Here is a 16,288-nt window from a genome sequence, read left to right as displayed (position 1 = left end):
CTTTGATCATCTTGGTGGTCCTGCATTGGACTCCAAGATGTCCGTGTCTCTTGTACTGGGGGACACAAAAGCGGGCACGGTACTCCAGGTGTGGCTTCACCAATGCTGAGTAGAGGAGAAGGAACACTGCCCTCAGCCCTCTGGTGATACTTTGCCTAATGCAGCTAGGCCTCCTTTGCAGAAAGGGCACATTGCTGGCTCATGTTCAGGACTCCAGTGATCTTTTGTCCTTGTGGGGAAGCTCAGGAAATAGTTAAAGGTCAGTAGCTCTAGTTAAAGTTTTTTTGTTTGTTCATTTTAACTTTCCTGAATATTTCTCTTTCAAAACAAACAAACAAACAAACAAAAAACAATACCAATGCATTGTCTGCATGCTGTTCAGAACAGTAGCACCTTCTGACAGTCACTGTGTAGATCTGCTTTTTTTTATAATGATAGCTACTCTTTGTTTTAACCATCCTTAATTACTAAGCCATATCCTCAATGGCATGGTTTCTATTGAACTAGAACTTATCTCAGCACACTAAGTGATGTGTTTGCCTTTACAGTGTACAGTGTAAATACAGTGTAATTGTAGTACAGTTTTTATAATTTCTTAGTATTTCTGATTTCATCTTGATGAACCAAAGAAATGCAATTTTAAAGTTAAAAATTCCTACTTTCACATGCTGATGTGTGTATTTTCCATTAGATTGTTGTTAAATACTTCAATTCTCTTAGTTGTTTTTTGAATTAGATGTATCTTTTTCTTGCTTGTGAGAGACCAATAGCTTTTGAAATTTGATGAACAATTGCCTGTGACTATCGAAAATCATCAGTGCTTGGAGATGGCATTCATCTTTTCCTGTTCTTAACCACATCAGATCATTTCTGTGTCTGACTTCCCAATATGTGAAATGGAAATACTGATGCTTCTCCTTTTCTAAAGTGCTTTGATATTGCTGATGGAAAGCACTACATAAAAGCTCAATACTAATACCATTGTGTCATGCAAGGTACTGCCAGGTTTAATTATTACTAGATGTTATTCTGATTCACGCAGAGGACTGTAGTCATGATTTTATTTATAAATATTTCTACTGCAGATGATGTTATTATCACCCTGATCTCCCTGCTCTCATTAAGACCTTTTTTTTTTTTTTTTTTCTTGATGTAGTTAGACCAAGAGAAAATATATTGACTTCTCTGTGGCACTCGTTTAAGACATGTTTAGAATACTGGTCATGAGCTAAAGTTAGCATTTGTTAATGAGCTAAATGTATACATGGTAGTATGGGTTACTTCCTCTGTATCACTTTGATACTTTGTTTTACTGCAGGTGGAAGTCAGAAATCTTAGGACATTCCTTCAATGGTATGTTTCATCAGTTTAACAGTTTTTCTGTTATCTTTACTCTTTTGATACGTTTACTGACATTGTTTCATCCACTTGTCTTTGATACCAGGACTGTGCTAATTCTTTTCATCTGAGTTATCCTCAGATCCTCAGGCTTCTGAGGTATTTGGTATCTGAATTCTCTAAATCACTCTATCCAGTTACATCCAGTAATTTCTAAGCTTTGGTGAATGTAGTTTTTATGTGCAAAATTACAGCTTAATTGTATTTCCAATATTTCTTAGGTATTTGCTGGATTTCAATAACAGGTCCTTTTTTTTTTTTTTTTTTTTTTTTTTTTCTTCCCCTTCTTTTTTAAACATTAGTTTCTGATTGCTTGTTTTATTCCTCCTTTGGCCTCTTATAGATGAATTATACTGCTTTAATAATTCCAGAATCTGCAGCAAGCAATCTATCAATGAAAGTTATTGAATAAGCACTAAATAAAGTCACTTTGTTCATTGCTAATAGTAAACATTCAGGGCATGAGTGACTGCTTTTTTTAGTTCACCTTTTTGTTAAAACAGATAAAGGTTATTTTCATCTCTAGCATTTGCTGGCTGATCACTGTGTTCCGTGTCAAAGAGAGGCTTGAATAATCTCTTTGAAGGCAGTATTGAGGCAGAGAATTAGCATTCTCTCCAGCTGGACTCCACTGCACACAGGTTGGTTTCTCATTTGTCGTGGCAGAGTTTTCATTAGGTCAGCTGAAAAACTGCCCTTCTCTCCTTCAGAATGCAAAACGAGAAGGGAAGAGAAGGAATAGAATTATAGAAATAAACATTAGATAATATGTATTGATTAACCATGAAGGCATTGACATTTTAATCTCATACAAGTTTTAACAATTTGCATGTGCATGAAGAAAAAACTATTAACTGCGTTGAGCGTTCTTACGTTTAAATGAGGGCAGTGTGCATCTCACCATGTTCAAGTAAGACTGCTTTCACTAAACCAAACTTAAGCTTTGCTTTTAAATGTGTGGATTCAAAATGGAAATTGTTGAGTTTAGAGATTCCGTTCATGAGTTTGCAAAATTGCCTAGCATTAGAGGCATTCCTAGTTATTTTGTAAATTGATTGCTGTAGCTATTTCTTCCTTGTGTCTTCCAAACCTAGAGCTCTGACCTTTGAGATGTGTATTACAGTTTTATTAAAGTTTCTTCAGTTTTGAAAGAATGCCTTAAGAGGTGTTTCCCACTTAAACAGTGGAACTGCTAGTCCCAAATACTGCATCAGTATCTGTATAAATGATTTGAGAGTTGAGATGTTATCATCTAAGTTGCCTATGTTTTCGACAGTTATTGCTCTTCACCTCCTTAAAGTGCAGAAAAGCACGACGTGTATGTGCATACCTCTACCTACAGCATCTATACCTAAATAGATGTATCTGTATCTACATAGATATGTTTGGAGATGCATTCCTTAACCTTACTGAAGTCAGAGGGGAAAATTCGCATGCATTTAACAATTAAAATTCGCTTTGGGTAGTAGGCAGGAAAGCAAGTGTTTTGTATTGAATTTACTGTTTACCCCCTTTTTACTACAGAAGATAAGGACAGGTTCTCTATACACAGTGAGGTTAGACAGCAAAATAGATAAGGAAAGAAGAAGTTTTCCCCCTCTCTATATTCTCTCCTCCTCTAAAGTTGCTAGATAAATGGTCAGATTTTAAAACATGGAAATTTGGCAGAAATTTCGGTAGGACTATACAGAAAAGTAAATAATAAAGCTGTAGTATTTTCTGGCACAATGGTAGTTTAAACATTCATTGCAAATATTAACTTCACTCTAATTCAAATAGAAATACTGAAATACTATTTTTAAAGTTAAAAATGACAATTATGGGAAGACTGCATTTTTTTTTTTCTTCTGAATATACAAGTGGTAATATCCTTATTTAGCAGATCTACACTTAAAAAGTTCAGTTAGAATCTACCATTTCATGACTTTTTTGGGATTGTTTCAGTTTGAAAATTAATACTATATTCACAGAAAAAAAAAAAAAAAAGTATAGAAAAGCATAACAACAATGACATGTGACTAAGAAAGATCAGGCAAAATAAGAAATCTACAATGTGTTTATATAGAAAGACTTTTCTTATTATTTTGTCTTAATATAAAACTGTTACTTCCAGTGCTTCCTGAGATGTCATTTTCAGTAGAACAATCAGTTGGTAGAAATACAACAAAATAGAATTTTTCCATCAGTATTTGGAAAAAAAAAATGCATCTTGGTCTAGTCTATGCTTTGGATCTCTTCAAGCACAAACAGATCTCCAGCACATGCTGGATTTTAATAGCTTAAATACTTCAGACTTCTAAATTACATAAATAGTACAGGCAGTTGTCAGCCTTGGAAATAACTCCTACATGCAGCTGGTGGACATGAAGAAGCTATTTATTTTGGGTGATACAATTCCCATAATGGAGAAAAAAATACTGTTTTGCTGTCTTGTTTTGATGTCACTGATCAATTCTCTTTGCACATAAAAATATGGTTTAGTTTCAGATTTCCGATGGGTTTTGTTGACGAGTCTCTTCAAGGTGAAACGGAAAAGTTCTTTGTAGTTATTGTTACAACCTTGCGAGCTACCTATATGGTTTCATATTCTTGCTATTTATTTATACCCAGTTTCTGGATTGGGATCCTAACTAAACAGATGCCCTGAAAGCAGAAAATTCAGCATTTGGGACTGGCAGTGCAGCAGGCTACATAACATTTGGGTTGGCCTTTACTGACAGCTGGTTTTGCCCTTGCTGTGAAAATGGCGCTGGAAATGTGGACCAAGAAGTGCAGTGGGATATTTCTAAAGCACTTAGAGCAAGAGACCCCATGTTCTTCCCTTTCTGATGAGAGAGATAGCACGGATGGAAATAATCTATTCTCATCAAAAAAACAGTGCCTTAGAGATCTGTAAAATCTGCTGTTCTGATCTTGCTGTAGAGTGAAACAAACACATTCTGCAGTCCTTGGTCAGGCTTTGTGTTTGCTCAGGTTTCAGTATTTGTGTGCCTGAGGAAGTAATCTCTCCTGTACACAAACATGTGAAAACCCCATCATTTTGCAAAAATAAAATATATCCGATTGCGTTTTGAAGATGCTGGAGACTTTGCATTTAATAGTAGTCTATTCTAACACTTGCTGGTTTCCCCAGGTCATTTCTCAGGCACCAGCACTAGGTGGAGGGAAGCAGTTTCCCTGTTCTACTGCCAATGGAAACCTGGTGATTCTGGCATCAGTTGAATGCCAACAAAATCTTTATCACCAAATAACTGACTGCACCAGCAATTACAAAGGAACGAAAGGCTTTAGCTATTTAGAAAGAGAAAGAGAAATTGCTTGTGGTTGTAACTTCTCACCATAAATTACCATTTATGCTACCCTGAGGTTTCCAGTAACCTGTGGATTGTTGTAAAGACCTTTCAGGCCATATTAAAGTGGAAGAGAATATTCACATTTTTTTTCTAGCCAACTAAGTCATTGGGCTTTATGGTTACAGGTGTTGTCAGAGAATATGTTTGGCTGCAAGTCATGTTCCAGACTGGTGGTTTTTGTGAATGCTAAGACTAGCAAACAATCAAATACTCCAGACATGTAGAGATGACTGAGAAGGTCTGAGACCTGAATTCCCAAAGAGCTTAAGAAATGCTTCAGTTAAGATGTCCTGGATTTTTTTTTGGACTGCAGTAACCAAATATCACATTTAAAGTTTCATATGAAAAGGAAAAATACATGACAAAAAATGAAATCACTGGTTTTATACAGTGTGTGTATGCATATACATGTATGTATATTTTTTTATTCATGTTTCCATGGTTAGCACACTCTTGGTGATGACTGATAATCACAAAGTTTGGATGAGGTTTGTTTCCTTCTGAAAACATAGCCTTCAATTTGATACGTAGACTTCAGAAGTACCACATACATGCTATATAAAATTAAAATATTGCAGCACTACAGTCACAAGATTCTTGCAACTGAGCAGTGCTGGGCTGCTATGTATAATTTGGCTGATGTCTTCCTTCTCATTTGTTTTATTGCTTTTTTTTTTTAATTTTGTTTTGACATGTCAAAGCCTTGCAAGATACTGTGGTGTCATCTCCATTTGCAGGCTGCAGTTTCCTGCTTATTTTGAATCATTCACAGCATGTATTAACCTCATTCAAGGACCTGACATCTAGTTGCTTTTCAAGGAAGAGGGTGGTTTACAGAAATATAAACCAACATGTTTATGTGCTTTTTTTGTTGCTCATGTTTCCATCTCCTTTCTTCAGTGTGTTCGGGAAGAAGAGTGAAACACCAAATGTAGGCCAAATTTGCTACATGGAAAATAGAGCCTGCCACACAGTGAGAGAGAAATTGTCCATTTCAAGGCATAACTGGAATAAATCTGAAAGCTGTGAAATGTTGTTTTAAATGAGCTTTTTTTCCCTTACTGATAGTAAAGAGTGATAGAAATTAAAAAAAAAAAAAAAAAAAGGAGAGGAAAAAGCAAGACTGAAATGTAAATGGGAGATAACACCCAACAGTACAATCTTTACAATGTCATATTGGTAGGGAAGTGGAAGCAGTCAGTGGCAGTCCTGAAAGATTTGACTTAATACAATTAGCTTTCCTCATTAAAAGAGATTCTTCACTTTTAAGTATGGCATCATTTTCTTGTTTTTCCTGTTGCTTTATATGGTTTTCTTCTTTCTTTATTCCCTCTTTTTGTCTGTTTGTATAAAACCACCATAAAAAACATTTTGATATCATCCTTGTAATACAGCTGGTGTACCTCAGGGCATAGCTGGTCCCTGCATGGCAGAAGTGTCACAGTGAGTGCTGTCGGGTGAGTCAGGCAGTGGGCTGGGGATGAAGAGACAGGGCTATTCCCAGTGCTGTTCTCTCAGTCTCACTGTGTAACTTCAGGAGTGTTCTTTTTTCTTTTTTCAGTTTATTATACTTCACTGCCTTTATATGCCTGAGGTTCACAATGGTGTAAGACAGAAAGAGCAAGAGAGATGTGTTGATTATTTCTTATCTGAAGCTAAAATTAAGATTTAAAACAAGTATTGCACGTTGTGTATTTAGATTCTATATATACTGGCTGGATATCCATCCAGAGATGAGGGAATGCCCAGATGCTGCAGTGTAACCCATGAGATGCTGCCATGGAGCTATACTCTGGAGGAAATCAGCCCCTTTGAGATACTGTGTGCATAGGTTGGCTTGGTGCGGTGCCTGCGACTGGAGCTATTGTATCCATATATTCTGCACTGAGAGCCCCTCACAGAGCTGCAGCAGCCTATGGAGAGCCAGGGGCACCAGCACTAGCAATGTGCTGCGTCGTGACATTTTCATTTATTCCTTAGGCGCTGCTGGCTCCTGTCTCCTACACGAAGAAACTGTTGAGGTAGGCTGTTTGTGTTGGGCAGGCGATTAGTGGGCATACCCAGTCTGGGTGGCACAGCCACTCTTCTCTGTTCCAGTGTGATAAAGGAGCTTGGATGCTGTGGTAAGTGATTTATCAGTCATCTGAACTACATCTTACACTGGTCTCTGATGTAGGCACTGTATTAAGAGATGTGAAAATAATTCCTGCCCTGCTGCTCTTGTAGGATGGTAGCAGAGGAGATAGAAGGGGCTGCAGTGTGGAAGCAGAGTGTGTTGGCAAATGTGATGCTATCTTCTTGCAGCATATTTTGAATGTCCTAAGAAGATAACATACTAGAGCCATGAATGTATAAACAGAAAGGGAGGGAAAATAATTTGGGGTGGGCGAAGAATGGAATGAAACTGAAAACAAACAACAAATCTGAAGAAAATAGTTCTTGTGGCAGAGAAGGAATAATTGTAAATGCAGTCTTGATTCATGCTGCCTATATCTCTTTTCTGCTACTTTATTTTAGTTTAATAGAATACAAAATTAATCACTTACAGATCAACATTTTTCCTGTCCTTTAATTTTGAAGTCTGTAGAATTAATTAAAAAAATAGATAACTTTAAGAGGATGCATTATTATCAGCATGCCTTTCTAACTCCACATGATGAAGGCCAAAATCACTCATTTCTAGAGAAACGTACAAAAATAAATGCAGCTGATAATGCAGAAAATAAGTACAAAAATCAAAGTAGGTTTTGTAAGTAGATAGGAGGCAGATATATTTCAAAAATCTACCTAGAACACATAAAATAGAGCAGATGTTTTCAACTGCATTACGTATCCTTGTGGTGATGTCAAATAGCTTGGCAATGTCCTTTTAAAAAGGCCATTTCTACACTGCCAAGTTCAATAAGATACTGGTATTTTCCACGAGTTAGAATGCTGACAACTCTATCAGCAACGTGTATCCTAAAAATGACTGCAAAGTGTATTGGGTGCAATACATGAAATATATAGATATTCTTGTGTAAACAAATGTTTGTTGCCATATGCTGTGATCTGGAGCAGTTTTCACATCTGGAATGAAGTTGTGTAACAAATTTCACCCTGCATTTGCACTGCAGCTTGCTCCACAGCGAGGAGAGGAAGCACCAGCTATGGTTCAAGTCCCATATCTTCACAGTCTTGCAGATGGAAGTCAGTGATGAGCAGGCCTGGGGAAAGTTTTGTTGTTGTGTCCTAAATTGAGCAAACTGAAAAGTTTCCTGTAGATTTTCAGAATCCACAGATTGAGTTGGCTGTGGCTCCTCTCTCTTCAGCGATGAAGATGCTTAAAGTATCTTGTACACCTTACAATGTGCCAAGCAGACGTTGTGCACCCTTTAAACTGGACAGCTGGTGGTCTGGCCTCAATAGTCTCCTCCAGGTGTGAATAGCTGTATAGAGTTGGTACAGGCAACATGGACTTTCCTTCATTCAATCTTCACATAAAATTCCATTCTCTGTCCTTTTTTCTTTAAAAAATCATTTTTTTAACGAAACTGACAGTTATTATTTTTAGATTGTTTGAATGTGAAGTATAATCTTCACTTTGATGAGCAACCAGACGTAAAAACGTATTAATAAATAGCAAGAGTGATGCAGGTCAGATACTCCCCCCCTCACCTCCCTTAGTATATTTTTGACAGAAAATGTGGATAACTGTCATGTTATCACATAGAATCTCATTATAGGAAAGTATATATTCAAATAAACTGTATATTGAAGATTTAATTGAAAGTATAAGGCAGAAAATGACATGTTAAAACAGAGCTTAGCATTTTAAAACCTCAGTATAGGAAAATAAAAACAAAAGTAGAGGAAATGCATTTTTCTCCATTTCGAGATGAAAATATGCATACAGGTCAAACTCTTAAAATGCATTTGCTATTAAAGAACATATGAAGGTAAATCTTAGAGCCCCTGGCAGCCTGTGGAGCCCAGCAGGTTACAGAGGTCACTGTATGTGAGAAACTGATGGTGTGATGAGCAATAAGCTGAGCAATAAACTCCTTTCCTCCTTGCCTCTCTCAAACTTGCTACTGTGTTTTGAGAAAATGGTCCAGTGGACTTCATTTTTGTGTGTGCAGTCATCTGCAGTAACAGCAAGTAGCCAAGCATCATTTTGATTGTGTAATTTCAAGGTATTTAATGTAAAAAAAAAAAAAAAAAAAAAAAGAAGAAGAAGAAAAAAAGAGTATTTAGTTATTTTGTTCATATTTTCCTTCTACATGCCTTGGTATGGTTTTACTGTAATGAAACAGTAGTGCAGCCACCAGAACCAGTCCTGGAATCAGCCTATTGGTGTCCATAATGCACATTTAGTCAGGGCTAGTTTGGGCAATGGTATCAAATGTAGTCCTATAAGAAAAGCCTGACACTGTGGAAGCACAAGATAGCTATAGGAGCACTGGCATAGCACTCGCTGCTCTAGAGAACAGTAAAAAATAGCTCAAATGCCAGTTTGTTCCCACTTTGATGTGAAAGGGAAGTGGTGGAAGGACCTTCACCCCTCAAGTGTGATTCAGTATCATGGCATCCTTTACATGTGTCTGTTAGTAAAGCTGGCTGCAAAAGTGATGGTAATCCTGCCCCTGGAGAGGTACCTGTGCTGTTTCTCCAGTGTCCAGGGCTATGTAGAGCTCCTGCTGCACATCCACCATGCTCTGCCTGTCTGCTGTGAGGGGCCCTTCCTCCTCTCCACAAACCAGAAAGACTTTAGAAATGTAGCAGCCATCCCGGAATCTTTATAAGCCATTCTCTCCATGTTGTAAGTTATTTTGCATTAGATCATTTTCTGCACACTGAAGTTGTTATTGAACTATTAAACTTCTACATAAATAAAAGTCTTTATGTGAGGGGAGGTATTATGCTGCCAACATCTGCTGCAAGCCGGGCTCTGCTTATGGGCTATTTATCCCATAGAGTCCTGGGAATACTTCACTTGGGGAGGGTTTGGAAAAGCAGCTGTTGAAAAAGCAACTAAATGAAACTTTAGTTTTTTTTCTTTACATCAGAAATGCAGTTTTTAACTCTTGTTTGTCAGAATTTGGAGAGAGATGATGTGTTCCTATTTGGAATATCAGCAGTTCTTTTCAACAATTAACACTGCTGTTCTGGCTGTGTTCTCATTACTGTTTATTCCCAGCATTCATGGGTGTTTTTGCACAGTAATGTCATACACTCTAAAATAGGAAGCTTTTCTTCAGCAGTTTCCAAATTGATGCAGCAGTCAAAGAAGCTGCAGAACAATCATTCCTGTAGAAAACATCGAGGGCAAATTACACAGTCTCTCATGACAAGTAAGCATCTGTTTTTCCATTTTCATTAAGAGACATTGCAAAGTGATAGGAGATATTTTCATATCCTTTAGTAAAAATGCTGTTGGAAGGTACTGCTCTGCTTCTCCCTAGGTTCTGCTCCTTTCTCTTGGCACTCAGTAATGCCAGGGTGCCTGTCATCAGTTTGCTTTGAAGGCCTACATAAACACAAGCAAAACATACAGCCAACATACCACAAGATGATTTTGTGAAAATAAGTAAGGATCCAGAGAGTAAGTAGAAATTATAGTTATGGGTAGTTTTTATTGACTTTTTATTGGTACTGTTTCTTCTTCTAGTCAGGAAAGAAATTGAAAGTATTCAGACAAAAGCCCATGGTTAGTAACTGAGAAGAATGGTGTAATGGTTTCTGCTCTTTCAGTTGGAAGATAAATAGCAGAAGGTTTCTCTTGCAAAGTAAATAATACCAAAAGGAAAAAGAAAATCACCCAAAGAGATGTTAAACTTGGAGAGGAGTTAAAATTCAGACTGTTCAGGATGGCCAAGAGATTGTAATTAAAAGGTTTGAGAAATAATTTTGCATGTATTGGGAAATTTTATGACAGCAATTGCTATAAAATACAGGACACTTTATATATGACTTTTTGAAGGGTCAGGGCAGCAGCTATGCTAGTTAAACACTCTGCAGTTAGAAGTGGAAATCTCTTTTCAAGAGCATTCGAGAACACACATAGAGAAGTGTGTCAAAAGACATTTGGGGATATAAAAACTTTCTTTTCAGACATCAGTAGCTTGCTAGTTTCACAGGTGTGTATAACTGAAGATCTGCTGCAAAGACTTATATTGGTCCTTAGTGTTCATGGATGCTTTTAGATGTTTAGGTAGATCTGTCAAGAATGCAAAACAGTCCAGCTCCCATCTACAACTACGGTCTCTCAAGGGGAACTTTTAAGACAGACTTCGGTATAAGCAATGCTTGAGGTGAGGGAAAAAAGGATGAAGATTTTTTGAGAGTAAAGTGACTTAGAAGTGTATTCAGATATTTTTCTTAATCAGCTCCAAATCAGACATGGTAAGCATAAGAAATGCTGACTGGGGGCAGAATTTGGGGTTAGAAAGCTAAGAGCAAAGTGATGATTTTATCTGTAGCAGCAGTGGCTTGCTTTGAGGTGCTCAGGGGCCACCTAGCATTGTAGCCAATTATTCAGGCCAAATAATGCAGTGTTGTGATCAACTGAGTGTTTTCTAGGGAAGCATGAAAGGAAATAATCCATGCAATAGAGACCCATAATCATTTTTAAGTGGATGGGCAGGCCAGGAAGTAACATGCAGGCATACTGTCAAAGCTAGCTGTATCAGGACAAATTAATTTTGACTCATCGCTGATCCAGTGAGGCTAATGAGGGTAACTCCAGCAGAACCACTTAGATGTCTCTGTACAGGTAAGAGGAAGCATGTGCTGATTTGCTAATAAGGATGCACACATTGACTTTTTTGGAATTTAACAAGTACTTGGCCTGTTTTGTTTCCAGGTATTCCTTCAGTCCTTCCTTTTCTTAGGGTTACACAAAATATTGAAACTCTGCTTTTGCTATTTGTCTTTACAACTGTAGGCAGTAGAAAGTCGGGACCCTGTCTGCTGCTTGAGCTGGTCTAAAGCATCAAACTAAAATACCTACCTTTAGCATATCTGCTTCCTAGCCAGGTAACAGTTTGCTTAGTGTGTTTCCTAATTTGAAAGTAAAAGCATAATTTTGAAATAGCTTTGATTTTGAAAGATTAGATATATTTTGGAATCAAAGAGGTAACAATGTTTATAGTTTAAAGATCAGAAATTTGGGATTTCCTTCGTTTGGATACAAAAGCAGCAGAGCTAATCAAAACAGGATTCTAACCTTAAAAGGATGAAAATTCATGAAATGCTAATGTCTTTCTTGGATGGCATCCCATATCCAGAACTGAGCTCCAAATTTGTCAATTAAATGTGTATGACGTGTCAATTAAAACTGAATGTAGCATTTAGTCGGTTTCTGATTTTTGCTGGTTCCCAGCTGTCATTGAGTCCCACTTATTTGAATAGACTTAACTGTGAAAAAATTCTATTAAAAGCATTCCCAGTTTGAATTTGCCCTACTTTTAGCAATGAATCTGTCACCGTGTCCATCTGAATCTCAGCAAGTTTTTTCTCCTATTTGTTTTCTTCTAAGTGTAGCTTTCTTGAGAATTATTTAATTGTGTGAATTTCAGAAATGTAGTTTACATGCTAAGGAGCACTGCAGTCTAGCAAAATAAGTTTCTGGTCACAATTCTCTTAAAACTATACTGCGTAGTGATGGGAATTGGGGAATTATTTCCCTCCCTAATTTTCCAGGATTTGAAAAAGAGAAAGCTCAGCAGAAACTAGTTTGAGGAAAAACATGGCCCTCTGGGTTTGATTTTTGGGTTTCTCTGGTAAAGAAAAAAAGGAACAACAACAACAACAACAACAAACAAGCAGATAGGGCCATGCAGAAAAATGGAAACCAGCTTTTCTTGGGGAACCGAGAAATCCTCAACAGCCTTCTCTGTAATCGTTGTTAATGAATTGAAATGTAAACCTTTGAACAGTATGAATTGACTTTTTTTTTTTTTCATAAGATAAAAAATACATAACTACAAGAAGTAAACAAGGAAAGAAAACCATGAACATTTCTTAAACAACCCTAAAATAAGCAAGCAAAGACATACAAACAGCCTGTAGAGATCTTGCTGTGTTGGTTTTGTAGCAGGCAAAACCTGCTACTTCATAAACCATTTTAATCTTCTAGAAATTCTCATCCACATAAAATTATTATCATCTTCATTAGTGGTCCATTCTCCCACTGCAGATGGTTACATTTTTATTACAGGAAATTACTTCTATTGGACACTCCATGGAGTAGTTGATAGAGTAAATGTGTAACATACAGGATTAATTAATTTCATAAAACTTGAATTTACTGACTGTCAAAAAGTTGCTACTTCTTGAAGCTCATTCTTGAAAGGATATTTTTTTCAAGGGATTTGGTGCTAAGTTTCACTGCACTTCCTAGGCAAGTGCTGACTTGTTAAGGGCTGTTATAGAAAGCACTGCAAAACTCATATGAGATTTTGAATTTTCATCACCTGATTTATTTTGGAGGGTTCAAAACCAAATGTAAAGAGTAAACCACAGCGTAAGAAATGAATGTATGGTCTAGTAATGAAGGGTCTAAAATGAAATGAGAGAACTGGTTTTTATTTGCAGGAAGAACAATTTCCTGACTACAAAGATTTTTCCGGTGTATTAGTGGTGCAAAGGGGCTTTGGTATGATTAATATGTAGTAATACTTTAAGGAAATTAGTTTTTGGAACGTATAAACATGTATCAAAGTCTAACAAGCTCTAGAAGACTAGAAGTCCACTTAATGAACCACTTATGATTTTCTTTTCTGAGGGTGTTTTTGGCTACAAGCTTGAGCAGCTCCAGTGCCAGATTTCATAATCCATTCAGGAGGCATTAAAGTTTACCAGGCATGGTTGAGCCAGTCATGAGGTATAACTCAGCCCTGAGTACCAACAGAATTGGAGTTTGACAGTGTTGTAAAGGGAGATATGTTGTCTTTTGGTGGTAAAAGTGAAATGATAACTTTCCTATATGGTAAATCCATCATCATGATAAATCAGGTATAGACGTTGCACATCACTTAATCCATCAGCTTTGCAGTGCAGAACAAACCTCTGCTCTCTGCTTTCAAGGGTCTATGCTGGTGATGACAAGGTTCAGAGCACCGACCGCTCTCAGGAGGACACAATTTTCCTAATCCACCTGCATCTGTTCTTGTAGTTCTTTGGGGTATGGGAAGATGAATGGCCTTCTCTGGGTTCATAAAATAAGGGGAAAGCTAGAAAGAGGTGGTCACTGCTGAGGTCAGAGATCAGAACTACAATTAGTACATGATGCTGTGTCCAGTTTGATTAGTGAAAATTTTGTCAGAGGCTTCAGTCAGAGCAGAATTTGGCTAATTATTCTGGAAGCTCTTACCAGGGGCCAGATGGAAGTGATTTCTTTACTGGCACAGGCTTTCTAGAAATAACTAGACAAGCAGACAAGAACCTTGTAACTTATAAATAGCATCACATAATGAAACCAGCATTTATTTTTCCTAATTTTGATTTCTGATGCTATTTAAGTACCAGAAGACTTTCAAGCAATGTATTTGTTTTAGGGCCATGGAAAGGCACTTGAATATCTATAGCAAAGGCTTGGAAGAAGAATTGGGGCCAGGAATCTGTTTTTCTCCCCATCAAGGAGAGTAAGTGATGTTTGATCTCCACAGAGGTAGGAGGGAATCAGTGCAGCTTAGAGGAGCCCCAGTCTCACTTGACTCTCAGGAATCCAACATAAGATACATAATGCCAACCAGGAAGGCTCTCAGAGAGTTTTATCAACAATCCTAATCTTGTATTCCATTATATGGGTCCCTCTATATCCCTGAGGAATTCTCTTTCTCCTCTTCCCTGTCCATTGAGGTAATCCAAAACCTTTTTTTTTTTTTTCTCATTTATTTTTGCCAATAAAGAAATCTATTTTTTATGAGCCATAGAAATGGGAAACGTGATCAGAACTTCAGCACAATTAGCATCCCGCACTTACAGTCCTGTAGCTAACTTCATTGTGCTTACATTGGCATCCTTCTCACTCTCCTCCATTTTGGGGAAATTGTGGTGGTGTCTGTGACCAATATAGAAGAAAAGATGCTTTCTCTCCAAAAAGAAGACTCTCTTGGACTCTCCAAAGAGAACTTCTCCAAGAGAACTTCTCCAAAAAGAAGTTCTCTTGGACTTTTCATTTCTGTCCATCTGCACTAAACCATTTTCTTCCTTTGAGGTAAGCAAGTCTAAAGGTATTATCTAGTTCATCCTGGGAGATGGGCCAGTCTCTTTGCCAGAGAATTGGAAGGTTATTCTGGATCTTATCTTGTTATTACTAAGCTAAGCATAAATCCACATCTATTTACCACACCATTAAGATACATATTTTGATGCTTTTATTGTATTGTTCAGAATGGAGATGACTCCCTGGTAGTGTAATATATCCTCTAATGGATCCAGGAGGTCAGACTACTGTATAGGTTTGATTTGGCTACCTGCCTCATATATGGATTTGTTTCCTAAAACTTTTGCGTTTTAAGCTGAGGATGTAGGCTTAATAGAAAAATGAGGAGATGGATTGTTTGGGATGCTGTGGTAAACAGAGTTAGTGTTTTCTTGGCCTAGAATGCTGATTCTGCCAAACCATGTGAAATGATACCTACTGGCTTTACAAAGGAGATTTTGGTTCACTAGGCATCAAGATAAAAATCATTAAATTAAATCATTCAATGTGGAACAGAGCTGGTATCTCATAAATTGGGCTGTAAGGAAAGAAAGCAAACAAGCATTTATTATTTATGACATTTTAGACTTAGTGGAAATATTATTTTTTTTGTGCATTTGTTGGTGGTGTTTTTGTTTAAACATCAAAAATTGCCTCTGTGGAAGGCCAGTTTGATCAGGGAGCGTGTAATGGAACAGGACTGGTTTTAATATTAGTTCAGATTGAATCCAACCCAAGTGATCAGTATCTTAACAGGATGAATATCTGACATTTAGAGATGGTAATTCATGTGACAGGAACTGATGGTTTAGTTCAGTTCTCAGTGAGCTAATTTTGCATCAAAATAGTATTTTCACTAATTGATTCATTTCAGATAAATGAAAAAAAATGTGGTAAATTGGCCATATTATCCCAGGAGAAGCTGATATACACCATCTATGTGTAAATGTGATATTTATATTAATGGCACGGCAAAGAAAGACCATGACATGCTAAGGGTATCTAGTTTTCCAGACAAGTATTTAATCAAAAAATAATCCTGCATATTGTTTAGCCTATATGTAAAGAAAAGAGACTTATGCCATTGTCCTTTGTGAGTTCATCGGTGTTTCCTGATAACTTTTGTAGGTAAAGTTACAGGAGATGTATGTGTAAGGCTTCTTCAGTTGTCTGTTTGTGCAGCAGCTTATGTCATTAAAGGCATTAAAGAACTGCAAAGAAAAATTGCCAAGTGCTCTACACAAAGCTGAATTGGTAAGCAATATGGAAATACAAGTCAGATATAAAAATGCATTTATTTGCTAGTATAGCCATAAGTGTACGTTTTTCTTGTCCAGGTGCTTTTTCT

General features: G+C 37.2%; 1 protein-coding gene across 1 annotated transcript in view; it reads left to right on the top strand.

Moving 5' to 3' along the window:
* Positions 1 to 16,288, top strand: part of CNTN1 (contactin 1) — a 251,559-nt gene that overhangs the window by 43,112 nt on the left and 192,159 nt on the right. Inside the window, exon 2 of the mRNA XM_082763611.1 lies at positions 6,732 to 6,874. The gene's annotated coding sequence lies outside the window, so the exon portion shown is untranslated. The remainder of the gene's footprint in view (positions 1 to 6,731; positions 6,875 to 16,288) is intronic.

Source organism: Aythya marila (genome assembly GCF_965140915.1).
Source record: "Aythya marila genome assembly, chromosome: 1".
NCBI classification, from domain to species: domain Eukaryota; kingdom Metazoa; phylum Chordata; class Aves; order Anseriformes; family Anatidae; genus Aythya; species Aythya marila.
This window is presented reverse-complemented; position numbering and strand designations above follow the sequence as displayed.